Source organism: Dicentrarchus labrax, unplaced genomic scaffold (assembly GCF_905237075.1).
Source record: "Dicentrarchus labrax unplaced genomic scaffold, dlabrax2021, whole genome shotgun sequence".
In the NCBI taxonomy this organism is placed as follows: Eukaryota; Metazoa; Chordata; class Actinopteri; family Moronidae; genus Dicentrarchus; species Dicentrarchus labrax.
Window position 1 is genome coordinate 5,615,183 of NW_026136718.1, and position 26,659 is coordinate 5,641,841.

Sequence of the window (26,659 nt, forward strand, 5' to 3'; positions counted from 1 at the left end):
GCCTGCACTTCATTAGGACTCTGTTCTATTGCTTATTCAGCAAGGAGTGAAGATGAAATGACATGACACAGTTTGAGTAAATTGCATTATTTTATGTTCTATTATAACAAGGCAGGAGAGGTGACATGAGGTTATTCAGAGGAGATTGCGAGAGATGAAATTAGATGTAAAAAATGATGAAAAGGAACAAAATGGGGAGAGATAAAATGAGATGGAAGGAGATTAAGATAGATGGGAGGAAATCAGATGGAAAGTGAGGAAATAAGTTTAAGGGAGAAGGGAAAAGATGACACCACACATGATATTTAAAACAAATAATATTGTTGACAGCACACATTAGTATTTCACTGCACAATATGTGGAACTTGTTTGATTTACATTTAGGAATTATTAACTTTTGCTTTTATGAAATAAAGTTTGTCAATAAACTTTAAGTTTCTTACTTTCTTTAAACTTTTCTTTAAAAATCTTTCTCAGCTACATAAGGAGGTCACAAGAGATCCTAGTTTACTATAAGACTTTCCTTTGCTTTAAAATTTAGTTCATATATCAGAATCAGAAGTCTTTTTTTTTCTGTTGATTTCCTGTGACAATTTTTGTTTGCAATATCACCATCTTGAAAAACTGTTCACATAACAATAACATTTTACAACTTGTATGGATGTAAGTATGCTACAAATAAAAAAATAAAAAAAAGATGTGTGTGACATCATTGTCTCTAGACACAGTCGTGTGATTTGGAGAATTGGAGGCTGAATGTGTGGCTCCAATTCACTCTCTGACTGTTGGGCTATTCAGCCTTTTTCAAAAGAGAAACTGATGACTTACACACACTCTCACACATTTATCGGCCAAGTGAGTGGGCACATTTGTCTGTTTTTATGTGTGTGTGTGTGTGTGTGTGTGTGTGTGTGTGTGAGAGAGAGAGAGAGAGAGAGAGAGAGAGAGAGAGAGAGAGAGAGAGAGAGAGAGAGAGAGAGAGAGAGATGGAGATCCTGGGGAAGCCTATAGAGAAAATCTGGTAATTATTTGTATTTTAATAAAGCTTTGTTGTAAAAAAGTAAAGCAATTATTTAGCATACTTGATCATCATCATGTTTGAAGTTTTATTATCTCTGCTGAGTATGAAGTAAAAAGTTCAGAGTCTGGACGTTTATCAAGCCTATACAGGCTTTGCATTTATCTAACAAACCAATCCACATGATTTGTTGTAGTTACAGCTTCAAACCACTTAAACTTAAACACACTTTAACTTTATAAACTCATATTGTGCAACATTGTTCCATCCCTCAGATCTGTATTTTATAGTAAAGTAAGGTCAGAGTGCGAAATACAGTCTCAGGGGGTCTTCAGTCGCATATTTAACACCTAGAATTCCCTGAAAATGTCTTACAAAACATTAATTACTGTGATGGCAAGGCACTATTTAGGGGTGACAGCTGCAACCCCATGCCACCTCTCTGCATGCACACGAATACATGTATATATATATAGTCATGCAGTGTATATAACATATTTTAAATTAAGAATTTAAGAATTAAGTGTTCAATTAAGACAGCAGAGTTCAATGTAGAAGAGATGGTTTTTCTGTCTTACTATAACTGTCTGTCTGTCTCCCTCCAATCTAACAGATAATTAGCAGGACTCTCCTTCAAGGGTGAAATTGAATTTTTGGTTTTATGCTTCGGCAGCAAGACAGAGAGCAAGAGTAGTGAGGAAGACAGATGCCTTCTCACTGACCTTATGGCTGAACTGTAATAATGTTAAACCATTTTTCTTTCTTTTTCTCGTTCATTGTGTGTGTGTATGTGTGTGTGTGTGTGTGTGTGTGTGTGTGAGAGAGAGAGAGAGAGAGAGAGAGAGAGAGGTGAGATGAAGAGAGTATTCCAAAGGGCTTAAGGGCATTTCTCAATGTTAAAGGGGTAGGTTTTCAATTACAGTGTGTGTAAGTGTGTGTGTATGTGTTCACATGCTCAATGACAAACCTCTGAGCCACCGACACCTCTCTGCCACTAGCTGCCATGTTCGAAGTAACACGCACATTTTATGATACCATAACTGACAGGATAATATACTCCACTGTTTGTTTTGTCTTTTGAGCACTACATGAGGCATGAGAATGTCTGAGACATCAGTGTGATTACAGTAAATAGAGGAGATCACCAAGAAGCTGGCAGCCTCTGCTGCCTTCCACACATCATTTTACATTCTGTGACACCAGCTTGGATGTGGCTGGAACTCGGATGCTTTACAGAGCCTGTCGTCAACAGGAAGTGTTTGACTAACACATGGGAGGCTGCAGTTTGCATGATGCCTTTTTATCAATCAAATGTTTCTATTTTAAGGCATCATAAAATTTTATAATAGAGCAGAAAATACCTTAATTGTTTGTCTTGTCTAAATTGATTCGAAGTGTCTGTGTTTTGCCATAGATGAGCTTACTTTTGACGCTGTCTATCAGAGCTTCATTGAGTTTTGCAGCCTTACTTTTCTTTGATGATGACTTGCCATCTGAGGTGCATTGATCTGCATTATCCCTCTTTCTTTTTGGCTGATATTTGTGGGTTTGTTTTACCCACCTGACTCTGTAAGCGCTGCATTCATCCTTTTCTTAGCCGAGGTGGTGTCAGGGCTTCTGTGTCAATAAAGAAAATGTTTGAGTCTCTTGAATTTTAAAGTAATAGTTTGAAATTTTAGGAAACACTTTTCTTTGCTTTGATTCATTGCGCTAACGACAATATAAAAATGACCAGTTATGGTTTTATGTGCTGTTATGTACTTCTGTTATGTAGTAACTAACTATTATGACTATGGGGACTGTAACAAACAAATTTCCTCCCGGGGGTAAATTAAGTATTTCTGATTCTGATTCTTAAGTACACCCTTCAGCTCTACGATCCAATTTGTGTTACAACTTTTGTATGGCAAAAACAAACCTTCTGCACAACAGGGCAGATCATTGACAACTTAGGAGGCTGAGAACGGCTCTTCTGCAGGGAATCAAGGAGACTTATGTAGAGCTTCTCAAACTCAAGACAAAAACGTCCCTCAAAGGTGAAAGAGTCGTTCCATTTCACAATGTGAACCTGGGCTGAGTCAAGCTCTTTCATCTTTTTAAGGATTATTTCCTGAATGTATGAGATATTAGAGCGATACTTGATATAAATGCAATGTGATTTTGACAAACAATTTGTGCTGCACCTATCTCTACGCCTTCCACTCCCCAGGAGATCCTGCACCTTGTAGTCAGAGGAGGCAGAGGAGAGGCCTTCTTCAACGATCTGAAAGTCTTGGTTGTCAGTCGTGATGTTCGAGTAATGGCTGAAATAAATAACTGGTGAGAGGTGGGATTTAACCAAATTCTAGTTCTGTTCAAGTATCTGTTCATGTGTATTATTCCTGTTTTCACTGTTACTTCTAAAAACAATCTGCCAATGCCACCTACATTAGCTGTGAACTAAGTTAAGTAGTGGTTTATCTACATTGCAACCAGATGTTCATAAAAACTTAACATCAGGCAGGGGTAACGTGGCATTTGGAGAATTTAATCAACTTGTTGGTGATGTTTTGTATGAGGTTGCAACCAGATGTCGGGTTGTTTTCGAGTGAACGAGCCAACAAACATAGTTGAGATAACTGAAATGATGAAGTCTGAACATAGCTCTATATATCTGTTATTTGACACTCTACTTATTCAATTCCGTAGCTTGTTAACATCTCTCGCCCACACACTCTCATCCCAGCATACGGCAGCATAAAAGATGGGCCGTCACATACTGGTAGAACATCTGCAGTTGCTGAAGTCTCCGAGCCTTTGCAGGATGTAGAGTCAGCCCTGGTCTTTCTTGTAGAGGTCATACATTTACACTCTGATGTATTTGTAGGAGTGAAGGGAATGCAGCTCTGTAATAAACCCTACCTTCATGAAGGTTATAATTTTTTTGTTGAAACAGTTTCAGTTGCTGCTTTATAACGCCCCTCTGCTTTTTAACACGTGGTTAACATTGTGAAACGATATTAGTTTGGTAAGGTTTTAGAAAAGATTATGATTTTGGTTCAAATAAGTATGTTAGGTGACGCAGCTTGCCAATACTGCGGCTTTCTGTTTCACACAGGACACAAATCCCAGTCTGAAAGGTGAAAATCCTGTGTTTGTTTGACAAATCCATCCACCCCAACCAGCTCCTTATGTGGACATTGTCTCTCTTTACACTACATCACCTGACACAGGCGGATTACATTGGAGTCAGGTGCGTCTCAAACTGACGCTGAAGGGTTCTTGTTACGTATGTATGTGAGGGGTGTGACAAAATGCCGGTACTTGACGTCCTGGAAATAAGAATGAGCTTGTTTAAGAGAGGAAAGCCTCCAGTTTTTAATACCAAACTGCTGCTTCAGTACATGTAGATACCTCCCCTCTTTAATGACCATCCCCCATTTGTGCATACAAACTTACAGTGCACATGGATCAATAGACTTACAGTGTGTATAGAATCACCTTCTGTAACCTGATTATTCCTCCTGTTTGTTGGTGTGAACTGAAGCTGTGCACAGTACTTTCAGTTATTTCTTCTTCAGTCAGAAGCATGTACACAGTTAGAGAACAGAATTTTATTTATATGTTACTACAGTATTCTACATTTATCATCATCAACAAAATGACTCAGCAAGATATTAATTGTGAAGAAAATAGATCATTGTCACATACAATTATACAGTGCCGGGGAGGGCTTTTAATATCTAAATTAAATTAAAGTATAGTCCCACCATTTCACCGTTTACAAGACTATCTACACAATAAGTAAAGCAAACTATAATTTTTGTGTGAAGTGTGTATTCAGTGCTGGAGTGATTGATGAACAAGACTTTTGGGCAACGATATGACTGAGATCTTGTTTTTACTGAAATGATTGTTTCTGATGAAATGATGTGCTTTGTTACTAATTTTAATAATAAATCTGAATAGCCACAAACACACAAGTACAAGCAATCTGTCTTATGCACATTATACTAATTTAATTTTAAGATGTTAAATTTATATTTTACAATATTCATTTACTAAAATTTGAAAAGAAAACTATGTGTGTGTCCATGCTCTTCACTCCACCATGCTTACTCATTAATCTGTCATCCATCAATATCAACTCATCCCCGCCCCGTAAACAGAGCTATCAGTGATGGATCACCCTGATTTATTTCAAGAGACAAGACCTAATCAATAAGGTTAAACACACTAATGTGGTTCTAGAGTGTGAGCAAACAAGTGTGTGTGTGTGTTTGTGTAGATGGGTGGAGGAAAAAGGCGGGCTGGGGGGTGTGGGTCTGATGTAACAGAGTCAGTTTCATCACCCGAGGCATCGAGGATGAGGAGGAGGAAGACGAGAAGAGACAGAAGGGAAGCGACATGAAGAGTCTAAAATGACTCTCTCTCTCTCTCTCTCTCTCTCTCTCTCTCTCTCTCACTCACACACACACACACACAGACACACACAGACACACAGTGTCAGCTTCCATCAGTAGCCTGTATGGTTGTGAGTTATGACTGCAGATATGCGATCATTTACACTCACTGCTGCAGATAGCCAGCGGCTACTGTTCTCGCTGTGTTTGCGTATGTGTGTGTGTGTGCAGAGATTTTGTGTGTCAATACACAACAGCGTAGCCAAGGAAAAAAGCTGAAGATGAACCCAAACGTATACTTTGCTATACATTTTTCAAATTCCAGATGTATAGAAATAAAAGACAATTGCTGTCAGAACTCCCATAAGGCCTTAGTTTATTTCATCTTAATAAAATGTATACAAACTGACAAGGTGCGTTATTTTTGCTATCCAGTGCTGTAGTAAATATACACATTAGTCCTCAAATATGGACAGAAGGCCCCAGAGACATGTTTTAGCCTGAGAAAGAGAAAACCCACTGTGTTACAAAGGCTAACATATCTGTAACTATTTATTTTAACCTGCAATAACTGATTTATTGTTTTGCCACTTGGGGGGAATGGAAACAACTGTGAACACACCATCGCCATATCAACCTTAAAGATGATGATATGTCAAAACTGTTAGCAAACAATTAATTATTTACACATCAAGCATTTTAGGAGCAACATTATCATTAATTTGATGTTGTTTTTCTGGCCACCTGGTTGATGCAAGTCCAATATTAACTCTGTTTTTGGTCTCTACCAACTCCTGATATAGGCTCTTTAGCTGCTCGTCTCTGTTCCCCAGCTATATTCACTAACCGTTTGGTGTTGATTAGATAGTGTCCAGTGGGTTTTTAGAGCTTCTTTGCAGCTGTTATCAAAAACAATGTTATGAGAGCAGCGAGAGTGAACCGAAACGCAGTAGCAAGGAAGCTGCAGATTCAGGTTATAATTCCTTGTAGGTTGATCACAACAAGCTTCCATACTGTCAAATAGTTTTTTACATTGTCATTTGATACATTGTTAGTATAAAAATATCCATCATAGTTGCTAAATGTTCAAATGCTTGTGATATAAATACAATTTCAGAACTTATAAGGAACAAACTTGCATGTTCAGATGTAGCAAAGTGTGAAATTTAGTGAGAACCATCATAATACACAAAAGTTACAAGAGATTTTCATTCCATAATGAACTCCCTAAATGGAGTTAACTGTAGATTTCAAATGCACATGTTGCACTGTGGGTATGACAATCAAAGACAATATGCACACAAGAGAAAGCGATTATTGTACAGTGTCATGGTCATGGAGAATGTAGGCTTAATTCATGTCATAAAACATAATGTAATGGTAAATAAACATCCATATATTGAAAACAAAGCAAAGGAAGTATAGCAAGGAAACCCCCCAAAAAACAACATGCACAAATAACAGACGGTTTTCCTCCGTATTACTTCAAGGTATTTCTCTGCCTCAACATTTCCCCCCAAAACCTCATAGCGATGTGTGTCCTGTCCAACTGAAGCTTTCGTTTCAGTTCAGTTCAGGTCATTCCACTTCAGGTTGATTCACTTTAATTCAGTTTGCTTCACCTGGAAATGGCTCACAGTACTGACAGCAAGCTCTCATTTACTCCCCATCTCTTGTACTCCAACTGGCTTGATGTTACACTATCAGCATCACCTACAGGGAGACAGAGACACGATGTTAGTGTGAGCTGTTGAGAGAAAGACAGGACAGACAGGACTTGGGTAAATGTAATAACTCTGTCTTCCCTTTTTCTCTCTCTTATTGTAATCAGACTGCTGCAATATGAAAACCTCACATCTCAAGGAAGTCTACTTTTGAGGAATAACAGGAAGAAAGTGATGTTTCTTTCAACATTTTCTCTTTAAAAAAACATGAATTTGTGAGAATGTCAAATGCATTTTGTTTAGCGCATGGGCACATAACGAATTCTTGATTCAACCAAAAACAGAGAAACCCTACAAACCGATGTAGATACAGCAAAGGGGTGAGGTGTCTGTTTTAGTCAAGTCAAACCAATGTCCTCACACACACACACACACACACACACACACACTCTCTCTCTCCAACACACACACACACACACACACACACACACACATACAAAATTCAATCATGTCTCTGCTGCTGCCTCGGGCAAACACAGTGTGGAAACCTCACTATAGTGGAAAATCACCTTTTCCATGTTATTTTACACAGCAGCACCTACACTACACACAGAGAGAGAGTCTGGCTGCATTTACACCAGGAACCAAGAGATCTGATTTTTTAACCCTTTGTGGTGCAGATCTCACGCCGTCACGGCCGTCTCAGCCACAAGAGTCGGTGAGGAATGTGATTTTTATACAACCGTGAAAGAAATCTGTGCCTCAAAGAGCTAATGTGATCTTGTGACAATAGCGAGTTTGTTGCTGTGAGCCTTCTTAGTGAAGTTTGTATCATCATGATACCCAACTGGATGGGAAGTGAATTTTCTGGAAGGTCGTTTGGCAGCTTTATAATATTTGAATGGTTGAGACATCAGGTTTATTGACTGTATGTGTAACTGTGATAATTCACTGTCATTTTCATAAATATTTTTTTAATTTCCCATAAGCCACTTTGTTCTAATGAAGCAACAATGTTTTTTAAGTGGAGATTAACTTCATGAGCATTTGTATTGATTAAACAAACATGATGTGAGCTTTGGAGATGCGGCTAAAGGCAGCTTTTGTTACCTCTGATGAGAGCCAAGCTAGTCATTTCTTTCTGTTTTCAGTCTTTATGCTAAGCTAAGCTAACCAGCTGCTGGCTGTAGCATGACATTTGCCGTACAATTGGCCAGCACACATGCTTATGTGCTTTCTTACCAAGATTAGATGAAAAAAGTGACACCTAAGTTGTGTTGAACCATTGTTTAAATCAGAGTTTCTCTACATAGTCACAAAGGTGACTCAAAGGAGGTTGTTAATGAGCATTATCCTACTTTAATATTTGAGGTGTCAAAGCAACGTGAGACTACTAATAAAGCCAAATCATTTGGATCCAAAGTCGAGGAGCTTCGGTGGAAATAACTCGAACAAAGAAACCAAACTCAAAACATAAAAAGTTCTCAAACTGGATTCAAAGCATTTTCCATTAAATGTTTTCATTAATTTGTCTACCCTCCATGCTATCCATCCAAGTGGACATTCGATGTATCAACTAAAAACACAGTGTATTATTACTACAAAAGAGGAGTTCACTGTTGGACAAATGTCATATGAAACAAAATCACTGGGCCGAGGAGACGAGAAGCAGCAGTGAGTGGGGATCTCTGGTGTTCTGTTAATGTGACCACCATTTTAGAGGCCTGTGGTGTAATTCAAAGTGTCAGAGTGGAGGAAAATAACGTGTTGAGCATCTCATCAAATCGCTCCGGCTTAAACGGCCTCTCTCCAGAGTGTGTTTAGGAAATTAAAGGCCAGGGATTTTTTTCATAATTGTCTATTTTATCATTTTATTACAGCTAGCTTTCCTCTGATGGGCTCCCTTTATGATTTATCAAATACAATTACTGCGTGACTTATTTCAGGAGCCTCTCCAATGCTGAGGACCATTAATGTGTGTGTGTGTGTGTGTGTGTGTGTGTGTGTGTGTGTGTGTGTGTGTGTGTGTGTGTGTGAGAGAGAGAGGGAGAGAGAGAGAGAGAGAGAGTGAGAGTGTGTGAGCTCTGGTGTATTTAAATAGCATTAAGTAATTAGAAAAACAGGAAAAGAGGCAGAAAAGCTAAATTGTCTTTGTGGATTTATCCCCCTTCCATCCCCCCACTTTCTCTCTGTTTCTCTTCGTAAATACTCCAGAAGCTTCCATTTTAAAGGTAAAATAAGAGGAAATCATGTTAGAACTGATACCGAAAAACTCATTTGGAATAGTTTCACTTTTCTGCTGCTAAGATATTTGTTCGGGAAAGAAGAAAAAAGAGATACATAGAGATAAAGAACAGGAAAGACACAGAGACAGGCAGAGAGAATGAGGTTAATTCCATACCTTCCCCTCCCTGTTAATGAAGTGTAGGTGGCGTCCCGGTCAGTGCAGCTAATTGAACAGTGGAGATTACAGCAGCCGCTGCTCCTCTGTGAAAAGAAGGCCGTGTTCATTAGTCGTTGCCATATAATATTCATTCTCTGTAGAAATATGTAGATAGTAATCTATGTAAAGAGCCGCTGGGATGATTTTAAAGCTCTCAACATGTACTGTGGTAGCAATAACTCAAACAATTATCATTTGAAAAATGACGGGTGTTGGGCGGCACTCTTGCACACTCAAGATGTTCATCATCTTTAATTTCTTGCATTTATCAAAAGTTTTACTCATAGCGTGATTTGTGCATTTATTCTTTGATGCTAAATTATTTTATATTTAACATTTTAAAGGCTTAAACCACCTACACCAATCCCTGGCATAACCCCAGCAACATTGATGGTTTTTTTGTTTAAAAAGGGCTTTAAATCAAGTTTAAATCAACTTAGATTTAAGCCAGAATCAAGAAAAAATGAAAGTTCCTTGTTGCTGCTTTAAATGAATAACTGATACAGTATGAATCATGTTTTCATTCAAATGTTGTGCCAATTCTAAGGGAATTTAATAATAATAGCTGTGAGTAATATTTCCTACACTTCCTGACATAAAATGTTGAGGCAACAAAGTATCACAACATTGTTTCTCCAAATCTCCATCTGCCTTAACTGCGTATTCCCTCTGTTAGTTCACCAAATTTCTTAACTTAACTAAGAATGCAAACGTTTTCAATACATACTTTAACGTCTGAGGTCTGAGGTTTCTAAATTTATCGTGTGTGTCAGAACAGGTGGATGGGACCCTGGATGGGACAGTGAACAAGCAGCCGTGACGGTGACCCATTCATCCGGTTTCCTGATGCTGCAGTCACTGCAAATAGAACCCAGTAGAAACCCAGCATGTCTTTATCAGGACAAAAACAAAACTCCTCTCTGCTTCTGTCACTTTTCTAACCCCAGAGAAACCCTCTTCTCCCCCCTCCTACCCCCCACCACCCCCCACCCTTCGGTTGCCCATCCAGCTCAGTGGGACCCTCTCTCTCTCTCCCTGTCTCTCACTGTCTCTCAGCCTCTCTCGCCCCCTCCCTCAGGGCAGAAGTAAACCACGCCTTGAGGCCCTGCTCCCATTGTGTGTCCTCTGCTACTTCTGTTTGGGGCCTTTGTGTGCCGCTAATCAGCCGTGGGGCCATGCTCAGCCCCGAGTGTGTGTCTGTGAGTGTGTGTGTGTGTGTGTGTGTGTATGTGTGTCTCTGTGTCCCTTGCCCTCATTACGTAGCCACACTGGGAGGCCAGCATGGGAAGTTTCTGCCGCACTATACACCTCCCTCCATCCCCCCTTCTCTCTTTCCCTCCCTCTAGCTGTCCATCACTCCGTTCCTCCCCCCTCTCATCTCGCCACCCCAAGACTTAAAGCTATACTGGCCATGATTTTTAGATGAAACTGCACCAGTTTTTGCCTAAATCGAGCATCTTCCATTACACAAATGATCCTTGTGCTAGATGTTTGCTCAAATTTTTATCCGTTTTATGTTGTCGAAAAGTTGCTGGGTTGGAATATTAAAATTTTCTCATGTAAAATTTAAAACTCAAACAGCATGTAGTGAAAACACTAGGTTGTAGGATTGCTGGGCACTGCCATTCTCAAAAGTAAAAGTTGCTTCTTTTTGACATTTTGGGCAGCACATGTATGCTTGGCTAGCATATTATAATATTTATCTATAGTTATCCTCCACCATTAACTGCTTTGAAATAACCAGTGATAATGATTGATGATGATGGATGGCTTTTTGTACATTGTTATATATTCTGTACATGAATATATACATTTCAAGCATTCAGGTGACACTATTGAAAACATAATTATCCATATATTTCTGCCAATAGATCCTCCTAAATGACTGGACCTTGAAATCAATATCAAATACCATGATCTATTTAACAGTTGATCAACATTCACCCAAATGTTATTTATTAATATAAATAATCAGTCTGAGATATTTTCATTTTAAAGATTCTCTTTTGAATTGTTATAGTTATTTCTAGGACATGACAGTATGTATTTTAAGAGCATGGGTTTTTAACTGCAGCAAACACATTAAGTAATCTGTGAGTATGGAATAAACAAGTGTATTGAGGGCAAGAAGGTGATTTGAGGGTAATTTAATCAAATCATTTTAGAGTGTCCTCATCCTCCGTATAGAGAGTTTGAGCTTCTCCCCTCGGGATGGAGATTACCAGAGACCGGGTCTAACAGGTTGAGAAATTCTTTTGTCTCTCATGCCACCAAGATTTTACATGCTTAGGATGAGTCAACTGATGATGAGTCGTCTGCCATATAAAATTGGCAGATGACAATGACGATATTGTTACACTGTCACTGATGTTCATTGTTTTATGCCAGCTTGTGTGTTGGGTTTTAGCTAAGGTTTTACATATTTATTAGTGTATGTCTTATGTGTTTTATTAGGTTTTGTAAAGTCTGTGAGCATTAAGTGTAGCTGCAAGACAAATGTCCCCCCACAATAAAATGGAAGTTAAAAATGTTTTCTCTGACAACAACAGAAACAGAAAGTCAAAGGAAACAACATCACTGTACATGACACACTGTTTGTTTGACAGCTGATCTTTATAGAAATAATGGAAGGTGAAGAAAAGCTGAAGGTTTGAGAATTTATTCCATTTCACTGTTAGTTAAATCCATGAATAAGCTGGACTAAGTGAACTGTCCGTTGCTCTTTATTGCTCCCCTCTGTCACCCGCTGGGTGCCCCCTCACTCTGCTGTTCCCCTACCACTCCTCCTCCGCTTCACCTCCTTCTCATCTGTCCATCCCTTCTTTTTACTCTTTCCCTCGCGGGTTCCCCCCTCCTCCTTCTCACATACATGATGTATCACCTGTCCGTGTGTGTGTGTGTGTGTGTGTGTGTGTGTCTTGGTGCCGACGGGGTTTTAGCCACTGGAGCTCTTTGACTTGAGGACAAGCGTTGTCTGTTCATCGCTCATCTAAACACACACACACACACACACACACGCACACACCCTCTCTCTCTCTTCAGTCAACAGCTACACTCCTATCTCAAATTTCAGTGTGGGACCGAGAACATCTCTTTCTTTCTCTCTCTCTCTCTTTCTCCTTCCCTTCCTTTAGCTAATTTCTTCCTTCACCTGAGTTATCACAAGCTGTTTATCCATCATGAATCCTCTTCTCCCATCCAACAACTTTAGCTCCAGGTCACCAGGTTCATCAACTTACTGACCCATATTTATGTCACAGCACATAATGAGGTTGTTACTTGTGTTTATCGCAATTTCCACCTCAACAGAGAGATTTTAGAGACTACTTGAGAAGGACAATTTCTTCACTTATTTTTTACTTCTACTGTCCATCATGTATCACGCTATAGAAGATTATGTCAAGTCACAGGTAATTTCTTTGATCAGCAATTCCACCTCAAGTAACTACACCAGTTAGGACAATGTAAGGGAATACAATGTATCACTTTCCTGCTTTAAGATTTATAGTTAAGTCAGAGGCCTCTGAGCAAGGCCTAAAAAATAAAATAAAATGCTTGAAAATACATATTGCTTTAATGTGAAACATGCACTGGAAACCCAAGGTGGAGCAACATGATCCAAGAATAATAACTACCTGCACCGTAAACTACTACTATGAAGGATTTCCACTGGCTGAAGTTGACAAAACTGCTATGACCTTAAAATATCTGTTAAATCTCATGAGTTTGGTGCAGGGAGTGTGTGTGTGTGTGTGTGTGTGTGTGTGTGTGTGTGTGTGTGTGTGTGTGTGTGTGTGTGTGTGTGTTTGTGTAAGTAAGAGGGAGAGAGAAATTATAATTAGTGGTGACTCAAGGCTTTCCTGACCATAATCCCCTGAACAATCTACACTCATACAGGTGTTCACTAAAACCAATTACCATCAGAGGAGGAGGAGAGGTGGGTACAAAGGTATTTTTATTGGTATTGAGTAACAGTTAAACCTCCTCTTTTCCCCTTTTTTATTGGTAAATAATACAATTGTCTAATACTGTCTTCACTGGACAGGAAGTGTTGTGAAAATTTACATTTAAATTCACACAGAAAAAATAGTGCCAATGAAAATATTAGCAGTACATCTACAATTCAACCTGTATCTTGTGCATTACAACAACTGATAAAATGATGGACTTGCTACTCTCATATGACTGCCTCTAAATGTTTACAAAACATAACAAAAAGTAGTATTTCAAAAGCAGCCTGTTTATGCCAGGACTGCTCATGCACTTAAAATGGTAATTGAGCTTTGATTCAGTGCATGGCTAATTACCCCTGTAAGACTGTATCTGCTATGTCTTTTGTATTCATCTGTGTATCGATTTCAATATGAAAGTCCAGATACTGTGTACAGTAGATCCAGTATGTGTCACTGTAGGTATTGTGCAGACCTGATCCCCTGTATGGTTAGCAGACCACAAAGCTCTAAAAAAGGCTTTTGTAGCTCATTCAAATCAGCCCAGTATACCATATGAGCTTCTGTTAGTTTAGCTCATAGTGGCTTGAGGATCGAGTATAAAACTAGACAAGAATCAAAGTCACTCCATGTGCATGTTTGACTACAATAATTTGGTACTAAAACTCAGCTGATATATGATTATGCTGCCAGTTTTGGTATGGTTATCCACTATGGTTATCCAGTTCTAGTGATTTTGGAGACCATGCCAAACTTTCATTTTAGTCAGTCATGCTCCCCATAGCTCAAACTCTTCCCTTTTCAAAAACCATTTAAGCTTTCCTCTTATGACACTCAAAAACCAAAATATCTTGCATCTTATTCACAATATATCTCTGAGCAAATTTTATGACAACCTGCAAATTACAATATGTGTCCAATGGGTCCATGATGGTTCTAAACATTTTAAAGTAGCGTTTAAATACTTGACATGTCCATTTTGACATGAAATCACATAAGCGGGAGAAGACTCAACAAACATTAGTAAGAGACACATTTACTATTTGGAATTCTGACTTTGAGGGCCAATCAACACAATTTGTTTTTTACCAACAGCTAGTAATGAAATCTCTGAAATACAGTGTATCCTTTCCATGAATCTATCAAGTTGTTCAAACTTTTATGAGAATCGATGCAACTGTCAAACTTGTTGTATAAGCTTCTGCAATAACTGAGGGTGTAAATACATCATTTGCAATCTTCAGTTGTGATCAAAGTCATACAAAAAAGGATTCTGGTGTCATGTATTTTTATTATTCAGGATATTAATGGTCATTTGTTTTTGTTTATTAAATAATTCTGGTGTTACACAGATAGATAGATAGATAGATAGATAGATAGATAGATAGATAGATAGATAGATAGATAGATAGATAGATAGATAGATAGATAGATAGATAGATAGATAGATAGATAGATAGATACTTTATTTATCCCGAGGGAAATTCAAGTACATGTTACCATGTCACTCGTATATCTCCAGTGGTTGGAGCAATACTTTCTCATGTTGCACACTATTGAAGAGTGAAGAGTGTTGTGGTGAAGATGAACGAGCAGGACGAATGCGAAGGAGACACACTGAAGTTAGCAGAAAGAAGAAAAAAAGAGGAAGACTTGAGTCTCTTGCTTCATTCCCTCCAAACTTGTAATGGAGGTTTGATTAGCAAGCATGTAATGTACTTTACCCCCACGGATGGAGACAGAGGGGGAGGAGGGTGAAAGAGGCGAGGGATGGAGGGAGAGGTATAGCAGGAAGGAGGAGGAGTGTATATAGGCTGCCCTCTCAGCAGGTCTCCTCATCTCCCCTCCTTCCTCCACCTCCACTTTATTCCTCAACTCCCTCTCAGACCAGGACACAAGTTTCCCCCCCTTCTTGAAAACCTAACATCACCTCCTCTGCCTACACACACACACCACACACACACACACACACACACGAAAGCTCAACCCCCGCCCCCCAATAGCTGCACCATGCTGTGTAAGCGGCGGGTGTGGGTGGGGTAGGATGGGGTTGGAGGTCAGAAGCAGGAAGAGTTTTTTTTTTTTTGGGTTGCCCGCCCCCGTTAACAAGCTGCACGTCTGCATGCAGGAAGTTGTTTGTGCACAGACACAATACAAGTTTATTTGAATCCAGCAGGGAAGAGTCGGCTGTGGTGTCACTCAGCTAGTTTTAGGGTTAAAGGCTAAAGAAAATGTTGAGGTAGCATCCATCAGTCTGTTGCTTTTACTGAACCAAAGGAACCAAAACTAAAAGTCATCAGGAAAGGAAAAAAGCCCCACAAATGTTCATATGTAAACTTCCACCTATTTCAACATTTTCCCCTGACAATTAGGCTAAAATGTTTCCACTCTCAAGCATTTTTTTATTTTCAAGTCTTTTTCTTTTACATTCTGGAAGATGTAGTTTTAATGATTTATAACAATTCAAACCAATATTACCACAACAGAAAATAATAATAAAACCAGCAACATCGCAGCTTTCAAAATGTACAACATTAAAAATCCAGTTTTCTGAGAAACTGGTCTGAATCCCCGAGGCTAGACTTTATTTATTTAGAAGACTACTATTCTGGATTGTGTGCAAGCATTTGAACAACTTTCAAGACTTTTGTCCCAACTTTAATGTCCTATTTCAAAATGAGATACTTTAAATTAGGATCCAAGATACAATCAAAATGCAGCTTCCTTGTTTAAATAAGCCCCTAATTCAGAATGAGTCACCAGCCATGTTTCCTCAAAGACAAAAGAAACAAGACACAACACTGTCAATAGTGATTTAACCTTTTAAACAACACTGATTTGAAGGCCCCTTCTAAATGTCTGACAACACATCTAATCTAATGAAAACTCAAAGAAAATTTCGTTTGAAACCTTATTTGATAAATGAACAATACAAGTTTCTCTCCATCCTTCTGTGCCTCCCACCACGCCAGATCAGTGTTTCTCTTTCCCCCTCTGCCTCACTGTGCTGTCGGCTCAGGGTGTGAGCAGAACAACGTTAATGTGTGGAGACACCTGACAAGCCCGCTGGCCTTTAGGGCTCAGCCTAATCACTCTGGACCCAAACCCATCGGGAATTAAACCTGCAAAACCAAACAGTCACTGTGGGAGCTGGCTGGCATCTGCTGGGGTCACTCGAACGGCTGCTGAGGGAAAGGACGTTACAAGCTGCATGTTGGTGAAAATGCGTTGTTTTAAGAGAACAACATCAAAGCCAATTTATATGCAAAAGTGCAGTGCAAATTCTTACTTTTATTTTGTCGAAATGTATAGCTTTTCCTTTAAAGATCATTGGAAAGCATGCAAATTAGTAACTTTGATCATTCAGGTCACTCTTCTGTCATATGTACATGACAAAAGCCCAACTTATTTGCATGCTGGCTGCATTGCTATTGCAAGACTAGTTCTTGGTTTAACTGAAGCAGAATATATTATAGGGAACTTCCATCTTCTACTATTGCTACCTCTGTAGGTAATTCGACACAGGGCATTGATTTTTAACTGTGGCAGTCAATCTGACAACATAAAGGATTCTTAAATCCTGCACACATACACAAACATATTCATGTGCCATTGTGCTAAAAAAAACGTCCAAAAATGATAATTCTGTATGAGTCTGATAAATGCTGGCTTACGACAACACAAAGTAGGTTTGACAGAGGCCAAGAGTCAGTCTGAAGATGTCGCTGTAATGCGTTTGAACTAACATGAAAGCCCCTTTTCCACCATTCAGAGTACAGTAGTGCGTTAACTTTAAAATTAATGGGGATTTTCCAGTGTTTAAAGTACAGTAGCTTGTTAACTCTGGTATCTGTTAAGCCACGCAGGGCCCCTCTCCACTCTCTCTCTCTCTCCAGATGCCCTCATTAATTTTAGATTGGCTCTAAATGAGTCTCCTTCATCGTGGCCTAGGTTTTCTAAATTAGATTCATTTATATTTAAATTGTGAAACAGGCGTGGTTAATGAGAGAATCATTATTTTTGGGGTTATTTCAGATGGGCTGATAGTTGGGCAGCTCAGTGCTGTGTGAAGTGAAGCCACCAGAGGAGGCACACATGATGTGAAAAGCACAGCATTTGGGCTTTTCATTTTCTCTGACTAACGTTAAAAGGCACCTAAGCACTGGATTTCAAAATAAAGGCCTTCTTGCTAGGAAACCATCCATTAATTGTCAGTAAGACCATCTTACGAGCACTGTTTTGAAGTTTAAATTAGCAGAGAGGAGGACAAATGAGGGACTAGTGACTTTCTTGATAGATGTCAAATGTTGTATGTAAGGAACAAAGAAAAAGGAAAATGGGAAATAGGGGAGTTTCTGAACTCTTTAGGTGCAAATTGTACTATATGTTTGGTTATGTCTAGGTTGAAGACAATAGAAAATAAGATCTAAGATACATTATATTGGGAGAAAATGCAAAGTGGAAACTGTCATATATACACAACATATCCTTGTTTCCTTTGTTAACATCTAATTCAACACTCTTAAAACTAATGTGCCGTTTTCAACACATCTGTGTAGTTTTCAGCACCACATGTGCCAAAAACGCATTACAAGGCACAAATGTTAACTTAACAGGTGCCTCTATCGACACACGGTGCCCCGACAAAGCAGCAGGATGCCTCTCGACCTAAACTGCTAAAACTGGGGTGTTGAAAATGTCACATCTAAGGAAAAGAGGACGTGAGGTGGAACAACAGAACTTCCCCCGTCCCCATGAACTCATCCATCCTTCTCATAAAAAACACAAATCACACAGCACTTTACAGCTGTACGTCTCCTTACAAGGCGTCTCACAGCTCCCGGCGTCCTATAGCAACCCCCAGCTTCTCCCCGCCAGGAATTTGACTGTTAGGAATCTAAGTGCCAGGCGTTTAAAACCTGAGGAATGCTATTGTTCTGGTCACAGCTGCACTAGCACTGGCCTGGCTACTGCTGCCGCTGTGTGTGTGAGTGCAGGGAAGAGAGGGGAGGAGGGGAGGAGGTGGAGGAAGGAGGGCAGGAGGAGTCGAAGGTGTGAAAAAGGCAACTTTACGTGTTTCCAGTGCTCTGCGGTCTCATGACAAAGCAGCACATATTTGACAGCAAGTTGACACATTCCTCGGGGCTGGACAGTTGCAAAGCTCTCTCTCCACCCTCTCTGTCCCTCTTCTTCTATCTTCCTCCAGCATCATACATCCTGCTTTATCTCTCTCTTTAAATCAGATAAATGTACACAACACACATGCTCAGAACTGCAGAAAACACTGAGGCATGTATGAAAGGGGAAAGCGGGAGATTGAACCCACACAGAGTTCAGGTGGTGTAGGTTGAGGATGGGGCTCTTTATGTAAAATATATATAAAGGCTTTTTTGAAATCCACTATATTTCAGTCTGTAATGGTGGGCGACAAACATTAGGAAAACATCTTTTTTGACATTGTGGGTGTTGTTTAGGCGATTGCAATGTCCACTGTAGGCCCACAGCGAATTCAAAATGCCGCTGTCAGAGGCAATTTTCATCACATCACGCTTCAGATCTCTGCTTTCTGGTTAGTTTCAGAACTTTAAAATTGTTTATAAATCTCAGTAACTGCTTATAAAATGTCTTTTTTTTTCTTCTTGAACATTGGATTAGATTAGTTGTGATTGTAATTTAAACTTAAGCTGATTAAGCATGAAAATTCAGTCTTAGGTTAGTTTAGAAACTGTCTTTGGCTTCACCACAATCAACATGAATTACAAATGAGACAATAGTGAAAAACAGATAATTGGGTGAGTTTGGAGTTCATAGGCAATTCAAATAGAGTTCAATAGTCCTATTACAAAAAGTACCAAATTCAATAAACGTAAGACAAACGTGTAGATTCAGCGAGGGGTTGAGGTAAGGGAGTGGGCCTGTATGATTGACTATGTATTAAGTAATTTAACAGTTTAACTGCACTTTGGACTGCGCTTGGCAGTTGCATCTGTAGTTTTTCTATTATTTTACTGGCTGTATTAACCACTCTAGACCGTTTCCCTTTATATTTGATAGCCAAATGTCTTGACCTTGGAAACCGTACTTTAACAACAAGGGTTAAACCATCTTAACTCATTTACCAGCCTTTTCAGGGTCTTTCAGCCACATGTCACAGTCTCCTACAGCGACGTTGCTCAGTTGTCATGGAGAAAGCTCAGACATGTACTTGGGTCATGCGATGACACCTGGGCTACAGTGTATCTCCATGACAACTCACAAACTACAATGGAAGAGGAAGCTGCAATGCAGTTGAAAGCTAGTAAGTTTTTTTTATTTTTGTCACACCACATCTGATTGCTTTAGTTATTTGTAACTGTCTAAATATATTATTATCTTAATATTATTTTTATGACCCAAATTGAATCTCTCCTGAAGATAAATGTGTTATATACTGTAAATAAAGAGAGTTGCTTGATTGCTAGTGCTTTATGTTATTTAAGTCATAAATAACCCTTCCTGCACAATATCCCATGATATTTATTTATGTGTAGGTCTTTTTGTATGGTTTCAACTTCTATTATGACAATTACTGACTGAAGCCATATTTTCATCTTCCAATATCCGTTCCCTATATGATACATGCACCAGTAGAGGAAGCAGAAGCAACAGTAGTGAGGTGGCAGGGCTCCCCCCCCCTCTCTCTCTCTCTCTCTTCCTTTCTAGTAATTACCATCCAGCTGCTTGGAGGAACAATGCTTGGCTCTCTTCCAGACGGCTGACTTCATACACTCTGTGCCACGCTCAATTTGGAGCGCAGCGGAAGCTGGGCATGACTGGCACCCTCCAGGGCATTGCTGTGTCTCTCTATGGGACTCACTGTGTGTGTGTGTGGGTGTGTGTGTGTCTTTGGGTGTGTTCCCTAAACCTACCAGTTCCCATTTGCCATCCGGCTCATGCATTGTCCTGGTCTCTTGATCGTGTCTTCACTCTCCTGTTACGTCACTGAAACAACAAAACAAAATGAAATAATTAACAACGAGTGATGATCAGTGGCACTTTTTTGCAGTGTAATTGGTTTTGTTGCTGATTCTTAACAGCAGCGGGTTGTGGGCTGTTCGCAGGGAAATCCTCCTCATGCTTAAATGAAATTCTGCGTTATATTTATCTGCCTTGTTTGCAGTATTTATCAGGGTAGAAGCAGCATGAGCAGTGATGGCCAAACGCAAAAGGCACAGACTTGTTTGATAGGTGATCAGTATTATACAAAAACAGTACAAAAATGACCACAAACTTATCTTTTCAGTGTATTAAGTACCAGCGATCTGGTTGAATTCAAGCAGGCAGATTTATAAAACACTCAGCCTTGGTGAAAAGCTGCTGAGACTAAAAGGTCATAGTTCACAGCGAAATCCTTGCACACCCACAACAGTTCCCACTGCTTCCTGATACAAAGTTGTGTTACCAGGCAACAAGTACCATTCAGGCTAGTAACTTGCTGACTTTCATCCCCTCATGCACTGCAATAAAGTTTAGTTGCAGAAAGTTACAGCTGACTCTTTGGTGTTGTGTTGAACTGATGTGAAGCTGGCTAAAACTAATGTAGCAGCAAATCTACTAGCAGCCATTTGAATATGAAGAACTCCCTCATTATACGGGTCAAAGGAAGCTATTGTTACCCCCACATGCATACATACGTGTGTGTGTGTGTGTGTGTGTGGGATACAGTACCCCCCACCCACCCCTCTTAAAACTTGGCTGAATAGGGTGCAGCACTACCCGGCTCTTCCTCCTGCAGCACAATGAGGACCTGTTTGGGTCCAGTATTCCCAGTTACCCCCAATCCCTCTGCCCAAAAAAAGCAACACAAACAAACACACACATACACACACTCTATCAGTCCCAGCCTGTCCCCTACTGTTTTGGACAGAAGGGCATTTAAAGAGCAGAGACAAACAGCAACAGTTGCTAATTGTTGTGTAACAGTTCGACAAGGAGATAGCAGCATTAAAACAGAAAGACTTACAGTTCTTTCAGATAGTCACACCATCCAGCTGACATGGTGCGATTTGAGACTTCTTTCCAACCTGAAGCTGTTTTACATTTCTTAAGACAATGAGTGCCGACTCTTATATTTTTTTCACACACCACACTATTTTTATTGCAATTAAGCAATCCAAAAGTCATAAACATTATGAAAATAACAGTTCTCTGAGTTTTTGAAGTTGTCTTTAATTGCAGAGGCTTGAGAGATCTTATTATTTAAATACACAAATAAAATACACTTTTTTTCATTATTTGTGCTGTTGAAATCATAATTATGTAATTAATATGCCTGTATGTCATATGGCATTAAAAGTGTCAAACATTAAAGCTGTACCCTTACTAGTAAGAACCTTGATAGTGGACAATTTCAAAAAATTTTTTTTAAAAGTTTTAAAAATCAGCGATGGAAAAAAGCACTCTTTTAATTCCGTCATCTTGTTGTGCCCTCTTCTTTTTCAATAGTTTAGTAACATCTGACTGGAGAATTAGCGCCACCAGTTGTTTATCTTGATATGCCCGGCTCTTAATAGTCACATATTATGTGCATTTTGTTTTTCAAATTTTCTGGAAATTCAGTTAAATTTTGTGCTACATTTGGATGTAAACCTGGCCGGTGCCAACACTTTCACAAACGACTTTTACGATATGTGTGCATTGCAACTACAGTATGGTCATCATTATAACTTGGTTAAATTTAGGTAAAGATCATACATATGTTCAAAATCATTTGAATAATAACAATAAGAGTTGCTGGTGTCATAAAACAAACAGTCTCCCATGTGAAAGTAAGACCCCTCCACAAGCTCCTCCTACACTCTCCATTTCTTTTCTAATGGTAAACTACTTTATGCATTGGCACTAAATGTAGGCATTGGATATAAATTAAGTGCAACAGAGTTTTTAATTTAATACTAACGTTTTGTTATATAGTCTATATAGGGTATGTATGGCAAGATCAAACACAAAAAAAGCGGTGTTAAAATGGTGTATAACGCATAGCTGTAAAGAGGTACAGATATAGTAGCCTATATAACTAGCCAGTGAGGATTAGGGGTTGAATTGCCATGTAACTTAATGGGTACAGCAAGGTACTATTACTGCCAAGCCACTGGACTAGAAAATGTATAGGGTACGGTTACATAGCTAACTTAGCCTAACAGTAGTGGCAGTGGGGAGGATGGTAATTGAATACCTGTAGAAAACAGTGCTAACAGTGCAAGCAAATCTAATATGGATATTTTTAAATTGAAGCTGCTGATATTTAGTTTTTTATTAGTTTTCAGCATCCCTGAGTTAATGGGTAATATCAACTTCCCTGGCCCTTAAGATTAGCATTTCCATCAAACGGCCTGTGCTATTTTCTTTAAACAAATTATCATATCTATATTATATTGTCTGCCTCAATACGGGCACAGTATATTCATATGAACCCCACCACGAATACAATAACAGTAATGTCATTCCCCATTTGCAAGGCATGTGTCTGAGGCTGGTGCAGCATGGCAGAGGGCCAGGCCAAAGCAAACAGAGGTGTGTTTCTGATTTGACTGCTCACTCACTGCTGTTACAGAGTTGATACAGAGACACAGTGACGTGTCGAACAAATGGTTGCACTTTTGAAGACTGTAGGAACTGGCTGAATGTCTGAATGACTTCAGTTTTACTTTCCAAAAACAGAACTGAACACTGGGTTTAAACTGTGAGTTTTACCTTCCTTAAAAGGTACTTTATAGTTAGTTCATTTGACTTTACTTTATATAATATACTTATTTTACAGCTGGTTTTACTTGCCAAAAAATACTTTTAGGTTATACTTTCTTAAACAGTCATTTACTTTGCATTTGGTTACATTTCCAGAAGGAACTTTACAGTTTACTTTCCAGAATGGAACATGATGTCTAAACCAAATAACCCTGATTAAGTCCAGTGTAAATATATACGAGGAAAGATTGATGATATCTATTTATACAATGTATTTCTACCACACTATATAGCCACCGTGTGTATGTACCGGGTGCAACTGATACTATTATACCTACGAGTGGACGGGTATGCGTAATTGAGCACACGTATGCATATACAGTGTAAGTGTGTTTGAGTGTTACACCGCCTATACTACATGTACTGAATATATGTACAGTACCTATGTATGTATGTATATATGTTTGTATGTATGCACTGCATGTGTTTATCGACCTTTTGAACACAGGTTCATGTGTGTTAATTTCTGTGTATTTGTGTGTGTGAGCTTGTGTTAACATGGGTGTGTGTGTGTTAACGGCAGCGGGCCCCAGGCAGGGCCCCCCACAGTGTCCAGGGGGATTGTGGGTAGTTGGGAGAGGGTTTGGATTCTGGCTTTGTTTGTCTCTGTGTGCTGACATCACTGTGCTGATGGCACTAAATCCCCTGTTCTACTGCACACAGCACTTTCTATACAAAACACCAACACACACACACACACACACACACACACACACACACACACACACACACACACACACACACACACACACACACACACTAACACACATGGTACAAGTAATGCCAACTGGCCAAAAAAAAAGAAACTCTTTCTCTTTTTAACACACGTGCAGACATCCATGTATGCACATATGGATGTACTGCACTCTCAAACACACACACACACCTGACAGGGGAGGCGGTGTGATCATCAGATTTGAAGCTATATTTGGCACACTATATGAACTTCAAATGACAAATGTATGTTTTTAAAAAGACATATGACATTCCACCTGTTGATAAAGTTTTATGACCCACTGACGCCTTGTCTTATCAACATTAACAACTAGAAGCTCAATTAATTACAATTGAGATTTCATGTCAGTTTTTTTAACTGAGTTAGTTGAGAAAAAGATCTTCATATATGTATAGTTATAATGTTGAACTCTGATAATACAACAAAGCACAATTGTTCCCACTGATGCAGCATTTCATCACCTGTATACTACAAACATGGCAACATCTACAGGCTAAACAGAATAGTTAAATACATTGAGATTGTCTTAGTATTTCACTGCCTCTCCAGAGCTGCAGTACTTCCATACATGTCAGCCATTAAACTGATTGTTGTCCCACACACACACAGCCTATTTGCTCATAAGCTCAACTATCTGACTCTGTCTTTGCATAGCCTAGTTAAACATTAACGGGAGCCTTTCTCTTCCCTCCAGTGCTGTCTTTGGTATGTATGGAGCTCAGCAAAGGGCGGGAGGAGTCGGCTGATCGGGCCGACGGTACTTCCTCTCAGGCCTAGAGGAAGTGGGCAGTTGTTTTTTTCAACTGAATTGTTTATTGGTGGCATTTGTTTGGTATGTACAGTGAAACAAGGTCTTGGTCATCCTTTTAACTGTTGCACGTTCAGTCTGCCAGCAACAGCACTTGCAGGAAATAGTTTTACTTTCAGCTCAGAGTTTGAAGCTGCCGCAGAGCCTTTGATAGATGATTGTTTTTTGACAGAAATGAATGTGCAATCCATATGTTTATATGCACAAATATTAATGAACTGGAGTTACAACACCGCATGATCCTCGTGTGGGAATGTTTTTTTATATAGGGTTTCAGTGTCTTGCTCAAGGACACTTCAGGCAGTTGCTTGGTGACACAGTTTCAACCTGCATCCTTTAGTTGAATTGCAGTCTCTAAAACCACTCAGCCTCACTGATGCCCTTCTATGGTTTTGTAGTTTTCAGGGCATACAGGGACTTAATATGGTCAAACAGACACATATCCGCACACAGAAATCCAGAGACACACACAAAGACATAGAGATACACAAAAGGCATAGCAAAATGCACACATACACAAACACACAACCCACTGCTCCTGAGGACCCGGGAAAGCGGTTGGGACGGACCCAGCACTCAGAGCCACTCAAAGCCAATCAAAGCTGATGATAGCTCAGACATTTACACCATCCATCCACTGCCTCCCTTGCTCACACACACATGCACACAGAGAAAAAAAAAAAGTCTTCAGGTGATCGCCATCATCGTTACCACATCACTCACACAAGGGAAAAAAAGAGCGAGGAAGGGCATCTACGCAGAAAAAGGTTTGAAAAAATGGAGGTGACGTACACACTGAGCTCTGTACGGATATTATTGGAGGGGACCGTATTTGAAGTAGTGATGAGGTGAAAGAATAGTCAATAATAATGTGAAATAATAATTTAACAGAAACATACAGCTTATTATGAGATGCTGGCTTGTAGGTGAAATACATTATAAGCTGATTCATAGAATTCAATGTAAAAGTATTGCATCAGGGTTATACATTTGCATCTCTCTGCTCTTTCCTCTGATGTCCAGATGTCAAAAATTATACCAAAACAGCTTTAAAACATTTTTCAATCGATAGCTACTAACCTAAATTAAATTTAATGTGCTGTCACTATTTTGTGTGAACACATTTTCCCTTATGGTGCTTTTCTTTTATTTGTACATGACTGTCCTTACACGGAAAGCTACACAAAAGATAATATATTGAACCTGTATTTAGCACCTTAAGTTTAAGGGATTCATCTGACACTTTGCTCTAAATGATTCTGCGGCACAAAGAAGAATACATTTAGTTAAAAGTAAACATGAGTGTTATTAATCAACTTGACTCTAATGATCACCCTCCTTAACTTACAGAGCTGTTTTGTTTCTCCCAATAATTTCACTATCTTCACTATTTTAATTTAACAAAACAGATCATTAGTTATATTGGTAAGGCTAATCAGGCTAAAGACTATTTCCTGGTCATTTGAAATAGACAGCGCTTCATGTGACTTTTAAGAATCCTAACATATTACAATTTTCAAATGTATATAACTTTACAATAAAATCTTTTAAATGTATTTTTGATAGCCTGGAATGACCTCAGGCTTAAAACAAACTTCTTCATTGAGGATGAAATCCCAAAGGATGTAAAGAAAATAAAAATAAAAGATTTGTGCAACTATGTAGACAAGTAGGGCTGCAAAACATACATACATGATTTATCATCTTTAGCAAACAGCTATGTTATTATTTTGTAGGAGCAATAGACTTTTTTGGAGCACCTGTGCTTCAGGAACTGACATACTACATTTCCCAGAATGCCTCTCAGCAACATGCAAACAATGAGCGTGAAATTCTTGCATTCAGCAGCTAGACAGAGCAATAGGTTACAGAGAG

General features: G+C 39.2%; 1 long non-coding RNA gene across 3 annotated transcripts in view; it reads right to left on the reverse strand.

The window, feature by feature from the left end:
• Positions 1-5,759: 5,759 nt before the first annotated feature.
• The window catches only part of LOC127350410 (uncharacterized), a 171,732-nt gene continuing 150,832 nt past the window's right edge, over positions 5,760-26,659 (reverse strand). For all 3 annotated transcript variants that reach the window (XR_007880558.1, XR_007880559.1, XR_007880557.1), the window contains 3 exons: positions 20,366-20,438; positions 9,466-9,551; positions 5,760-7,113 (listed from right to left, as the gene is read on the reverse strand). This is a non-coding gene — a long non-coding RNA (uncharacterized LOC127350410). The remainder of the gene's footprint in view (positions 7,114-9,465; positions 9,552-20,365; positions 20,439-26,659) is intronic.